This window comes from Pleurodeles waltl, chromosome 3_1 (assembly GCF_031143425.1).
Source record: "Pleurodeles waltl isolate 20211129_DDA chromosome 3_1, aPleWal1.hap1.20221129, whole genome shotgun sequence".
Taxonomy (NCBI): domain Eukaryota; kingdom Metazoa; phylum Chordata; class Amphibia; order Caudata; family Salamandridae; genus Pleurodeles; species Pleurodeles waltl.
The window spans coordinates 365,158,025-365,170,337 of NC_090440.1; the positions used below are offsets into that span (position 1 = coordinate 365,158,025).

Here is a 12,313-nt window from a genome sequence, read left to right on the forward strand (position 1 = left end):
TATCCCCAGACCCAGACAACTATTCCCACTGAATTGGTTCCAGGTGCTCACCTAGTAGCCCCACACGGTGCCTCTGGAGTTGGCCCATCACATAAGGTATGCTCCTATTCTGCAGGATGTAAGCGTCATGCACTGAGCCAGGGATTTTGGCATTAACATGGGAGATGTACTGGTCTGCCAAACACACCATCTGCACATTCATCGAATGGTAACTCTTCCTGTTTCTGTACACCTGTTTACTCCTACGGGGGAGGACCAAGGCCACATGTGTCCCATCAATGGCACCTATGATGTTGGGGATATGTCCCAGGGCATAGAAGTCACATTTCACTGTAGGCAAATCCTCCACCTGAGGGAAAACGATGTAGCTCCGCATGTGTTTCAGCAGGGCAGACAACACTCTGGACAACACGTTGGAAAACATAGGCTGGGACATCCCTGATGCTATGGCCACTGTTGTTTGAAATGACCCACTTGCAAGGAAATGGAGTACTGACAGCACCTGCACTTGAGGGGGGATCCCTGTGGGATGGCGGATAGCTGACATCAAGTCTGGCTCCAACTGGGCACACAGTTCCAGGATTGTGGCACGATCAAGCCTGTAGGTGATGATTACATGTCTTTCCTCCATTATCGACAGGTCCACCAGCGGTCTGTACACCGGAGGATGCTGCCATCTCACATGTCCCAGCGGACGGTGCCTATGGAGGACAACACCGAGCACAGAGTCAACCAACTCAGAGGTACGTAAACACAGCTTACCTAGAAAACTATTCATAACCCGAATTTTGCCTGTATGAGTGTTGAGCCAAGGCCTAGGTCTGTGTGACGCAGTTAAAAATAAAGCCATGTGGGCCCCTGAAATGGCGGCTGCCTGACCTGTAAAGTGGGACAATGGGATATGAGGTAACTGCGCTGACATTGTACACCGTCGCGGTAGGTGATAGAAAACCGCAGCGCAAACCTGCATTGGCTAACATTGGACCCTATGGGTCCCAGGAGCCAATGACGATGTATGCTGGCGGTGACGGTACGCACCGCCGCGAACGTGACCGCCATTTTCTATCTGTTTATTCACTCGATATCTGATCTTCGACAGGAGAGGACCTACACTGCAAGTGCTGCTGTGACCTCAGTCTGGAAGAGACAATGGCTTGTGTGTCTGGGGAAAGGGCCCCTTCCTTCAGCACGGAGGAGTTGAAGAAAGTCGTGGATGGGGTCCTCCCCCAGTACACGCTACTCTGCGGTCCTCCAGACAAACAGGTAAGTACACTGGGAGCATGCTGTATGGGCAATGCCTGTGTGGAGTGGGGTGGACGAAAGATGGGGGGGGGGGAATGAGGCGTGCATGAAACGACGGTGAGTGCATGTGCCACATGGCAAGGGTAGGGATGCGAGCCAATTACTGTGACGGTGCAGTTGGTAATAACTTTTCTTTTTCCCCTGTACAATTCCTGTAGGTCAGCGCCCACCAGAAGAAGGATGTTTGGCGTGCCATCACCAAGGACATCCGGACCCTGGGGGGTCTACCACAGATGGAGCACCCACTGCCGGAAAAGATGGGAGGACATTCGCCGCTGGAGCAAGAAGACGGCGGAGGCCCAGCTGGGGATGGTCTCCCAACGTGGGAGGGGTGCCCGTCGCACCATGACCCCCCTGATGTTCAGGATCCTGGTGGCTTATCCGGAGTTGGATGGGCGCTTGAGAGCATCACAGCAGCAACAAGGGGGTGAGTACACTCTCATTCTGCTGATTCAGCACGCTGTGGAGGTGTCTGGGTGGGGGAGGTGGGCTGTGGGTTCCCCTGGAACAGGGCGAGTGTGCTAGTTAAGTCCCCTTTTTCAGGCAGACCCTGTGGCACCCCACCTCACCTGGGTACAGTGCCAACTACACCTAGTCAGGCTCCTGTGACATCCATGTGCGCAGATATCGGCCATAGCCTTGTAGGCCATGTCCCAGGGATTGACTACTGGACCCCAAGTGCGCGGCGCGGTGCAGGGGGCTTCTGTGTCTGTCGTGTCCGCCAACGGTAGCGGTAATGCATGCACTCAACATGTCTTTCTTCTGTCGCCCCCACCCCGACCCCCCTTTTTGTGGTCGCCCTGTACTTTTGTGCATTAGCATCATCAGGCGGAGGAGCAGTGGCACCGGAGCAGGAAGGAGCTGCATCCCACATGGCCCTGGATGGCGCGACTACGGACTCCGATTTCACCAGTGGGACGGAGGGGAGCTCCACAGCAGGGACAGGAGCTGACACCAGTAATACGGACTTGTCCTCTGATGGGAGCTCCCCTGCGGTGGCGGGCCCATCTGTGCCCCCCGCATGTACAGGTACAGCCGCCACCACCCCCTCCAGCACCGCCCTCCCAGCAGCCCCTCAGCCTTTGCCCCGTGCCCGCTCACCCAGGAGGGTGGGCATCACCTTCGCCCCAGGCACCTCAGGCCCTGCCACAGTCACCCATGCTGCCCTCAGTGAGGAGGCCATTGACCTCCTCAGGTCCCTCACTGTTGGGCAGTCTACCATTTTGAATGCCATCCAGGGTGTAGAGAGGCAGTCGCAACAAACCAATGCATTCCTGGAGGGCATTCATTCTGGTCAGGCAGCCCTTCAGCAAGCTTTTCAGACTCTGGCCTTAGCACTGATGGCAGTCATTGTCCCGGTCTCTAGCCTCCCCCCTCCAACTTCCTCCACCCAGACCCACACCCCTGTACCTCAGCCTATCCCAAGCACACCTTCAGACCAGCATGCACACACCTCAACACACAAAGGAAGCTCAGGCAAACATAAGCAGCATACATCCCACAGGCACTCACGCAAGCATCACACACATACCAACATCCACTGCCTCCACTGTGTCTCCCTCCTCCTCGTCTCCCTCATCCCTCCCAGTCTCGTCACCACTCACACCTGCATGCACTACATCTTCAGCCACTACGTCCATCACCAGCACACCCACCACCACACCCCGCTCACGTGCAGTCACCACCCCCACTACCATTCATACATCCCCTGTGTCCTCTCCCAGTGTGTCTGTGAGCCCACCTTCCAAGGTACACAAACGCAGCCACACACCCACCCAACAGCCATCCACCTCACGACAGCCTCCAGCCCATGCACCTTCACCCAAGGTCACCAAACTTACACCTCCTACGACCACTACCTCTTCCTCCACTCCCAAACCCCCTCCATCTACCCATCCCAGTGTTCCTAAGAAACTTTTCCTGGCCAGCCTTGACCTCTTTCCCTCACCTCCCCCACCCAGTCAGTCTATTAGTGCCCGACTCTCCAGGTCCCAACCTAGCACCTCAGCCACAACATCGGCGGGACCAGTGGTGCCAGTAGTCACCGGATTATGGAGTGCACCAGGCAGCAGGGCAGGCAGTGTGGCAAAGAGCCACAGCACGCACAGTCCCCCACCAAGCATCAAAAGTTGGCCAGTGCCCGACGGGAGAGGGGGAAGACACCAGCCACCAAAGCCGCTCCCAGGGGTACAGGTGGGAGTGTGGAGTCCGCTGCGACACCTTCCAAGGTGGGGAAGGGGCACAAGAAAACCGGCAAGTCTGGGAAGATCAGCACGGCGGAGAAGACCGCCATCAGCCCGCTGCCCAGGAGCCGACCGCCAGCAGCCCAACTGCCCAAGACAGGACCGCCAGCAGCAGCCCCGCTGCCAAGGATAAGGCCAGCAGCAGCCCCGCTGCCCCAGACAGGACCGCCAGCAGCAGCCCGCTGCCAAGGAGCTGACCGCCATCAGCCCCACTGCCCCAGACAGGACCACCAGCAGCAGCCCCGCTGCCAAGGAGCCAACCGCCATCAGCCGCACTGCCCAGACAGGAACGCCAGCAGCAGCCCCGCTGCCCCAGACAGGACCACCAGCAGCTGAACCGCTGCCAAAGACACGGCTAAGGACACCGCCAGCACAAGCACCGCGGCTAAGGACACCGCCGCCACAAGCACCGCTGCCAAGCACACGGCCGCTACAAGCACCGCTGCCAAGCACACGGCCGCCACAAGCACCGCTTCCAAGCACACCGCCGCCACAAGCACCACTGCCAAGGACACTGCCGCCACAAGCACCGCTGCCAAAGACACCGCAGCCACATGCACCGCTGCCAAGGACGCGTGTCCACCACAAGCACCGCTGCCAAGGACACGTGTCCACCACAAGCACCGCTGCCAAGGACACTGCCGCCACAAGCACCACTGCCAAAGACAGCGCCGCCACAAGCACTGCTGCCAAGGACACCGCCGCAACAGGCACCGCTGCCAATGACACCGCCGCAAAAAGCACCGAAGGCCCATGAGCGCCAAAAGCTCTGACGCTACTGAGGCCGCCACGAGTAGGGTGAAGCACTCTGGGCACAAGCACCCCTCCAGAACCAGTGGAGATTTACATCCACTACCTCAGTCCTTGGCAGGATGAAGCACTCTGGGCACAAGGCCCCCTCCAGAACCCATGGAGAAAGACATCCACTACCTCAGTCCTTGGCAGGATGAAGCACTCTGGGCACAAGGCCCCACTAGAACCAGTGGAGAGTTACATCCACTACCTCAGTCCTTGGCAGGATGAAGCACTCTGGGCACAAGGCCCCCTCCAGAACCCGTGAAGAATATTATCCACTTGAGAGACTGTGGCTTTGCACTCCCAAGGATGAAGTAGTGGGCAACCCACCCACTGCAGAGACTTCAGAGACTGTGGCTTTACACTCCCCAGGATTGAACAGTGGACAACCCACCCACTGTAGAGACTTGAGAGACCGTGGCTTTGCACTCCCCAGGATTGAACAGTGGGCATGGGGCCCCCTCGTGGATTTGGCATCGTCCACTCAACCGGCTGAGGTGCCCCCCTTTCCCTTCCCCCTAAGGTGCCTGTTTTATTGCTATCTGATGCCCCTGCAGTGTTCTCTCCGTCTTGTTCGGCATCTTGTGTGGGCCTCGCCCATGCATTTGGGGCCCAGTGGTCCACAAACTTTAATGGTGGAATACCTTGGACTAATATTATTGGTGTATATATTTGTAAATAGTGTATGTATATTTTTTTAATACTGAATTTGATTATATTACAATCGTTCACCTCATTTTCTTTTGTCTTTGCATTCTTCCACTGGGGCTGGGGGCGTGTAACTATAATGTATCATGCTGTATTAGTGTGTGTGTTGTGGTGGGTGAGGGTGGGGGTGTTGCGTGCTGCGTGTGTGTGTCACTGTTTTTTCCCTCCCCCGTGTCGTAGGTGCAGTACTCACCGTGGTCTTCGCCGCCGATGTTCGTGCTCCTGGTAGAGGAGCAAGAAGATAAAGGCTGGACAAATGTGGAGCTCTGGTTCCATGGCGTCCTGGTTCCTCGTGGGGTGTGCAGTGGTGAGCGTTTTCCCTTCGAAGTCCTGTTTCTGCAGTGTTTTTGTTCGCGGTGAATCCGCCCCGGAAAAGGTGGTGGATTGGTAGGTTGTAATTTTGTGGGCGGTACATTGTCCTCCGCCTGTCTGTTGGCAGTGACCGCCGCGCTGTTTGTTTGTACCGCCGTGGTGGTCGGAGTGTTAAAGTGGCTGTCTATGTTGCCGGGTTCCGCCACGGTCGTGATTCAATTTGTTTTTACCACCGGCCTGTTGGCGGTCTTACCGCCGCTTTAACACCGGCCACCAGGGTTGTAATGACCACCTTAGTCTATAGACCTTTTTACCATTCACAACAACATGCATTGCAAAGGAGTCTTAGGGGATGCGTGTTCCACTTGAAAAGGAGATTTCCACTTCTCTGCGCCTTTCCTCCCATACTCTCGATTTCTTTGGTGCTGGGAATGATTTGCCCAGACTTGGCCTAATTAATCTACATTGCTCTGGATTGACCAAGAAGGGTGTGGTATGCAGAACTCTTGCACCTCCACTGTGCCCCCGTCCCTCCGTCTTCCCCAGCCAGAGTGCCAGGTACTCCACCCCACCCTTCAAAACCTTCACCTCCATGCCTGGAGATTGAGCGGGAATATGTAGCTGTTTTTGAGTTACCAATGGCAGTCGTAAATGTTATTCAGTCTGCTCAATGTGCACTACCAAAACAGTGTATTCCAGAAGATATAACAATGTTGTTACTTAGTGTTCAGATAACGTATCCTTTGGATACTCTATGCCTTGATCTTTCATTAGCACAACAAAGGTATGGTATGGCGACAGGCAAGGGCTACTCGGATGCCGTCTCAAAATTCCTGTTTATTCTGGAGCAACCATCCATATTTAAACTGCCTACTGTTTTGCGTTTCTGCAAAGGTTGTACAAACGTGTTACCCTGTACTCCTTTTTATATTGCCTCAGTGGGCTCTCAGTTTATTTTTGATACTCTTAATGGGTTCTTTGTACCTCTTCATAATTGTCACACAGGTGTGGACTTTGAAAACATTGCTGTCAGTGACTATTACTTTTCCGAGGAATGTAGATGAGTTACAGACAGTAGTGCCATCCACCTTTAACATCTCTTTTTTCTGACAAGTTGATCGCATGGACCAGAGATGCATTTGTGTATAAGATTGGGACCCCTCTTTAACTTGGGTAAGTCCATTACTCTTCCTTCTTTTTACCTACCTCCACACCCATACCTAGTTACATAGTGTGTACCAGACTTCATGTTGATGATCAGCTCTGGGCGTCAGAGGTAAGAGAAAAGGAAGAGAGGAAATTATCAAGGTGAACTATTTGTTATTTGACCAGCATTACTGAGCTACTGCAAAAAGGTTTCTAGGTTCAGATGGTTGTCAGGAAATATTCACAAGGTGAGCAATCTGCAGTTAAATACAGTATCCTCCAGACATCTTGTAACCAAGAGTGTAGGAAGCTGGCCTGGTGCGTGATGAACACCTATGGTGTTATCACCTCATACCAGGTCCAAGTATCCTCCATTAATGAAGTGTAGGCGGTGTCTAGGAAGCCAAGGCTCTCTAAAGGTAGCTGTGGATAAGCAGCCAAGACTTATCTAGGAGACATGCAAAGCTTATGCAATACTACTGTAGTCACACAGCACTTACACACATGAAAGAACAACACAGTGGTACAAAAGTAAAGGTACTTTATTATGGTACCACAAATACTGAAATACAGTGTAGGCAATAATGCAACTGGAGGTAAGTAAACACACTATTATGTACACATTAGCAATCAGGAAATAGCATAGCAAGCAATAGGCATTGGCAAAAGCAATAGCAAACAGTGAGGGCCGGGGGTGGAGGGCAAAACACATACTAAAAAAATGTAATGTGAAAGGCAGTCCCTCACCCAAGGAAGTGGAATCAGAGAGGAGCCGGAGGAGCCTAGGAACGCCAAGAGAAAATACTAGGGTGCCCCCCGGCGACCAGGAGAGAAGGGGTAAGTACCTGGTTTTCCCCAAACCCAACAGGAGGACTTTGGAAAAGGACTGTGCAAGACTCAAAAAAAGCCTGGAGGAGACCAAAGGTGGGTCCTGACAAAAGAGGACCTGCAAAGGAAGGGGACCAAGTCCAGTATCACCCTTGTGGATGCAAGACCAGGTCGACGGTGGATGAACAAAGTCAGCAGTGTACCACAGGAGCAGAAGAGGAGTCCCAGAAGTGATGTCCCACGTCGGCGATCGAGATGCAGTTGGTCAGTGGTGCTGGAGAACAACAAGCCTTGGTAAGTGCAAGAGTCAGAGAAGAAGGTTTTGCATGGCTGAAGAGGACCAGACAGGTCCAGGGGACTCAACCCAAAGAGGGGAGTCCGAGGTGACCCTCAGCAGCTGGGAGAGTCACATGAAGAGGAGGCAGACCTGACAGACGACCCACGGGCAGCAGGCACAGGGGTCACAGTGATGCCCACTCAGCACACCTGACGAGGAGTCCCACGTCACTGGAGCAACAGGCAGGAGACTGTGCTTTGCAGGATGGAATGCTGGGGGCCGGGGCTACACGGAGCATGAAGATCACTTGAAGAAACAAACAAGCCTTGGTAGCTGCAAGAGTCACAGTGCACAGGGATACTGCCCAGCAATGAGAGGTAAGGGCTTACCGTCTCCTAAGTTGGACAGCTGATAGAGAGGACCAAGGGGACCACTCCAGACTGCCACCTGTGATGCAGAATCCACGCAGCTCCGGAGGAGAGAAGATCCACGTCATTGCAGTTGGTGCCTGTGGATGCAGGGAATTGATTTTTTTTTTACTCCAAGGGAGAAGCAATGTATTTCTTCTTGTGCAGGCTAAAGACTTGTCGTCGTCAGAGGATGCGCAGTCAGGGAAATGTTGCAGTTGCTGGAAGGAGCCGGAGAAGCAATGTTGCAAAGCGGAGTCACTGCTGGAGTTGCAGATTGTTGGTTCCTGGAGGGTCCAGTTGCCGTCCTGGTGGCCAAAAGATGAAGTAAACGATAAAGAGGAGGCCTGCTGGAATCTTGCATGTCGAATCTGAGGACCCACCCCACAGGGAGACACTAACTAGCCCGGGAAGGGGGAATGGTCAGTTTGCAGGGTGACCACCTATCAGGAAGGTGCTGTGACATCACTTGCCTGACCTGACCACTCAGAGGCTCCCAGGGGCCTCTGCCCACCTTGGATTCAAGATGGCAGAATCAAGTGGCCACCTGGAGGCACGCTTGGCACCATACCTGAGTTAGAGATGGACGGGGGAGTGGTCACTCCCCTTTCCTTTGTCCAGTTTTGCACCAGAGAAGCATACCCTTGAAAGCATACCGATGCTTTGGGAAAGCTACCCATGCCAAGCCATGTTACACCTTACTTCTAAGGGAGAGGGTGTTACCTCCCTCCCCCACATGAAATCCTTTTGCTGTCTGAGCTGGTCAGACAGCACGAGGGCAGAAACCTGCCCCAGGAGTCACAGCAGCGCGGACTGCCCAGACAACCCCAGAAGAGTAGTAGGAGCAATGCTGGGGATCCTCTAAGGAGCTCCCAGAGTGCATGGAAGCATACAGTATTGGGGTATGATTCTGCCATGTTTGATACTAAACATACCCAGGTTCGGAGTTAACCATTATGTAGCTGGGCACAGGTGTATCCAGTAAACGGGCAAAATGGCTTCCCCACACTTACAAAGTCCAGTGTAATGGGACCGGAATTCGTAGGGGCACCTCTGCTCAAGCAGGTGTGCCCTCACACACAGGTACCTGCACCATGCCCTCTGGGCTAGGAGGGCCTACCATAGGGATGACTTATTGTGACCTGGTGCAGTGACCTGTAGTGAAAGGGTGCATACACTTTTTCACAGTCTGCAGTGGCAGGCCTGCAGACACATTTCGCATGGGCTCACATGGGTGGCATAATACATGCTGCAGCCCATGGGGCACCTCTAGTGCCCCAATGCTCTCGGTACCTAAGTACCATATACTAGGGACTTATCTGGGGGAACCTGTATGCTAGTTGTGGGGTGTGCTAAGTCCTAAGCAACTAAACTAAGAGGGAGGAGAACATAGTCACTGGAGTCCTGGTTAGCAGAATCCCAGTGAATACAGTCAAAACACACTGACAGCTTGCAAAAAATGGGGGTAACCATGCCAAAAAAAGGGTACTTTCCTACAAAGTGTAAGTAACCTTTCTGTCTAAACAATGGTTTCTGCTTTCTGCTACCAGCATCCAGTGACCAAAACATTTCCAACCATTTTTCTTCATGGCAAAAGAGAACAAAAACAGTCTGATTCTGAAATGATCGGACAATATTTAGCATCAAATTCAATTCTTTCCCTTCCATTCTCCTGAAGAAGTACAGTAATTATAATCTGAAACTGTTTATATAGGATGTCTCAATTATTCTACGCAAAGCGGTCATATGTAGAGCTCCTGTGCTTCAGAAAAACAGGAGAATTTATTCCTGATATTCACATTTCCATCAACAAATCACACAAATATGAGGCTCCAAGTTGGTGTGGTACACTACCAGTATTGTATCCTTCCCTTTGTCTTGAAACTGCTCTGAGAGCATTGTTTTTCAAGTGCATAGCAGTAGTTACAGCAGAAGCTCTTTGTCTCCTTGGTTGACTAGTTGGTGAAGACCATTTCTCCCCGGAAACTTGATTGTGATCATTCTGAACCTATTTTTGGCTCTGGGTCTACAGAGCTATTTAGCAAAATGAATTCCTCACCCAGAGCAAAGATTACAGTCCCAGAGAAGCCATGTTAACTACAGTTTTGACAAGAGTGTCTTCTTTGGAAAACCAAATGTCATCTACACTTCTGAAGATTTCTCTCTCTCTGGAAGCAGTTTAATTTAGATTGGTCATACAGGTTTTATCTCCACTGGGCAGCATAGCGCTGTGCATTTTTATGGTCCCCATGGCAAGAGTTAACTTGTGCATTACTGGAATGCCTCAAGTGGTACCAAGAAGATACACTTGGCAGTCGCAGACACACTGTCCCTTTCATGGAGGGGCAAGGAAGAGTTTTTTTTCTACGACTTTCCTTACAGAAGCCTCCACTGACAATTTCAGTAGTGACAGATGACTCACTGTAAGGAGGTAGGAACCCATATTGGTGAACCCTCAGCACAGGGCAGATAGACTCCCGCAGATAAATTGTATCACATCTGTTTGCTGAAATTGGGCGGTGTTTATCTGTCCTGAAGTTGTTCTTCCCCTCTATCAGTATCCTCAAACATCCTATAATGGAAAATGTAACTACTGTTCATTGTATCTGAAAGAGACTTCTAGTTCCAGATTCCTTACCTTACAATTTTCCCCCAGGCGTCAGACTGGTTCCGGAGATTTTTTCTTAGAGCAATACCCTTGCTCCTCGGTAGGTGGCGTTGGTCGATTCCGCAGGCATCGTAGGCGTCGTGGTCGCTGTGATGACATCAGGAGTAGTACATAGACGCCGTCCTTGCGCAGTGACGTCAGTTCTTTTCTTGGTGCGCCACGCGCTGATCCGAGAGAGAGCTAACCTCGGGTTTTTTGTGGCCGGATTTGACCGTTTTGACGATACTTTTTGGTGTGACCTTTGGTGCATCGAGGATGTCCCCGAGGACCGGGTTCAAGCCGTGCGAGGACTGCCGCCGCATGATGTCGGTGACGGACCCTCATCGTGTCTGCCAGTGGTGCCGCGACCACGACCCGAAGTCGTGCTTCGAGTGCCGGGTGATTCATCCGAAGGCTTTGAGGGAGCGGTCCCTAAAGCTGATGGCGGCCCGGCACTTGACTCCACGTCGATCTCGCTCAAGAGGAAGGTCTCGAGATCGGTCGCGGAGCCACCACCACTCGTCTTCTTCGAAATCTTCGGGTCAAGGTAAGAAGAAGAAGTCAAAGAAGTCCCATCGCTCTCCGACTTCACCCCGTCGCTCGGTCGACGGGATGAGCGTCCACGAACTAGGTCTCCGTTCTCGGAGCCTACGTCTGGGTCGACTTTGCGCTTCTCCGAGTTTCCCAGAGCCGGAGCGAGTTCTACGAGGCCATACGTCTCATCTTTGGGCGGGCAGACCCCGATACGGCGCCTTCGGGCCCAAGGGGCTTGGCTGAGGGGCCTTCGGTTTCCGCACTGGCGGCTTTGGCCCTGTCCACCGAGGTAGTGCCCATTATCGACGTCGACCCGATTCTCATTCCCGACGACTCAGAGTCGGAGTGGCCTCGGCCGGTGCCGCCATCGGCTTCGGTGGGACCCATTCACCCGAGGTCGGATTCTGACCCATTTTCCTATGGGTACGAATACGGGGCAGAATTGGAGGGTTCCCTGGACCCTTATGAATACCAGGAAGACCCTACTATGGACTGGGCACAGGACTTGGGCGAAGCCAGTGGTCTTGATACTTCACCTCACTCTGGCATGCTGTCTCCTCCTACCGTGGCTACGGCGGAGGGAGCTACCTGTGGTATGGTGGTTAGTAGGGCGGCTGAGGTCCTTGGCCTTGAGCTACCTACTGTCGAAGTCAGGTCTAACCTCCTGACGGAGGTGCTTCAGCCTGGGGCTTCTGCATCTGAACCCCTTCTCCCATTTAATGAAGCCCTCACTGACGTCCTTTTGGGTACATGGTCCAAACCCAACACAGGGGCTCCTGTGAACAGGACCATCGCTCGCCGCCATCAGCCTGCGCCGAACGACCCGAAGTTCCTGTCCCAACATCCTATGCCTGAGAGTCTTGTTATCCAGGCGTCTTCTTCTTCTGGCGCGTTCCCTTCCGCACCCCCGGATAGGGAATCCAAAAGGCTGGAACAATTTGGTAAGAAGTTGTTTTCTTCCTTCAGCCTCGCGCTGCGGTCTGTGAACACTGCATACCTTTTGGGCCGTTATTCCCACTCCCTGTGGGATACGGTTGCGCAAGTCCTACCGCAGATACCGGAGGAGGCTCATGCTATCGTCTCCCAAGCAGTCAAAGATGGGAGAGACGCGGCG

General features: G+C 53.0%; 1 protein-coding gene across 1 annotated transcript in view; it reads left to right on the forward strand.

Moving 5' to 3' along the window:
- TRPM7 (transient receptor potential cation channel subfamily M member 7) overlaps positions 1–12,313 on the forward strand; it is a 1,269,618-nt gene that overhangs the window by 919,182 nt on the left and 338,123 nt on the right. The window lies entirely within an intron of this gene.